This window comes from Seriola lalandi, unplaced genomic scaffold, assembly GCF_002814215.2.
Source record: "Seriola lalandi dorsalis isolate HSWRI2012SDOR001 ecotype SW California unplaced genomic scaffold, Sedor1 jcf7180002054947, whole genome shotgun sequence".
NCBI lineage: Eukaryota > Metazoa > Chordata > Actinopteri > Carangiformes > Carangidae > Seriola > Seriola lalandi.
The window spans coordinates 62,816-64,582 of NW_019525498.1; the positions used below are offsets into that span (position 1 = coordinate 62,816).

The window sequence follows — 1,767 nt, forward strand, 5'->3', positions numbered from 1 at the left end:
AGGTGGGACAGGAAGCCGTGGTGTTAACTGACCATCAGCCTCTTGTCTTCGTACAGACACCTGTCCCTCGCTCCCTACCTGAACATCAGTTCAGTCAACACAGGAGTCACAAACATGAAATACACACAAACCAAATGAATGAGGAGGGATGTCAGTCTGACCACACCTCCCAGGTAGAGTCCTGCTCCAGGTGTGGACAGGTTCACTTGTACAAACTCACCTGAGTCTACAACCTTCAGGGTGATGGTGTTGATGACCTGAGGACGACTTCCTTTTTTTCCAACTTGACACTCGTATCTTCCAGCGTCGTTGATGGTGACGCTCTTCAGAATCACAGAGACGTCTCCGTCCTTCACCTGTGGATCTGTCAGCTCCACTCGACCACGATAAGATGGAAGCTGGTTGCTTTCATAAAGGCGTTTCTCTCTGTAGAAGAAGACGTAATCCTCTGACTTCAGGTCAGGTCTGATCCATGTTATCAGTTTGATTTCAGCATCTCTGGGACCTCGACATGGAAGAGTGACGTCTTCTCCAGGTTTCACCTTCGTCTCTTCACCTGAATCACAAGAAAAAGTCCAGAGAGAAACAGGAAAAGTCAGTGACCCAGTTCTTTATCAAATACTTTTATTTTGAAGGTTCACCACAGAACCTCCATGATCTGAGCTAACTGGTGATGATGATGATGATGATGATGATGAAGAAACTTAACAACCTGTAAAAACATGAACTCCAGATGTGCTGCAAAGATCTGAGCTGCAGTTGATCTGTTTACACACATTTGTAGTCACATGACCTGATGAGATCAGAGATCAGCTGTGAGACCCAAACACCTCTGTAGTTTCACATGAGGAAAACAGAGACACCTGGGGACAAAGGTTTTCATTGGCTTGTTCTCTTGTAACTGTCTGAGAGACGTTTATTTTGTATGTTTTATATGATTTAATGAGAAATTCCTGATAATTTAACTCATAAGGTCGTTAAGAAGATGCAATAAACAGGATGTTAAAATGGAAACATTGATGAACAGCAGTTTAAAAGAAGGACTGGGTTTGAATCAAGCCGTTTCCTGCAGGTGATCATCTCCCTCCCAGCTCTCCTGTCTCTCTCTCACTGCCCCTGTCTATTTAAATATGGCCAAAGCACAACTTTAAAGAGATGAAGGAGTAGATATCTGCCATTTGATTTTACTTGGTGTCAGACTGAGAAGAAATGTTCAGTAAACACAGCTGGTCCTCAGAGTGACATGTGGCCTTCAGCACATTAAACATAAAGCAGTGAACTTTATACACAGTTTATGGTTATGGATGAATGAGAAGTTACTGAGCAGATAAAACATCTCGCTGGAAGGTTTCCGGTTTAGCGGCAGCAAAGATGGCCGCCTAAGAAAGACTCTCTCCCGACTACTAGGATTTAAGTTTCCATTAACTCGACGAACCTGCTTTAAAACTGAGGGGAAAGCATGGTTAAAGGCCAGACTCCAGGGTGAGACCGGCACAGGACAGACAGACCTGGGGGTTTTACACAGAACACCGAGACACACGGAAAACAGAGTCCGGAACCGTCTCCAGCTGCAGCTCGCTGGCTAATGATGGCGGATAGGAAGACCAAGCTAACATGGAGGCTCACCTGAAAACCTTTCTCGCTGAGATAAAAGATTTCCGACAAGACAATAAGCAACAAGAGATCTGCAAAACCAAAAAGAGACTCGATGACGTAGAAGACCGTGTTTCAAACACAGAGGAGAGAAATATTCACTAGAAGAAGTGA

The 1,767-nt window shown here is 44.4% G+C and overlaps 1 long non-coding RNA gene across 1 annotated transcript; it reads right to left on the reverse strand.

Moving 5' to 3' along the window:
• Positions 1 to 419: 419 nt before the first annotated feature.
• On the reverse strand, positions 420 to 1,323 carry LOC147817512 (uncharacterized). Its single transcript, XR_015436293.1, has 2 exons — positions 713 to 1,323; positions 420 to 556 (listed from the first exon to the last, which is right to left on the reverse strand). It is a non-coding gene; the product is annotated as an uncharacterized LOC147817512 (long non-coding RNA).
• Positions 1,324 to 1,767: the final 444 nt, after the last annotated feature.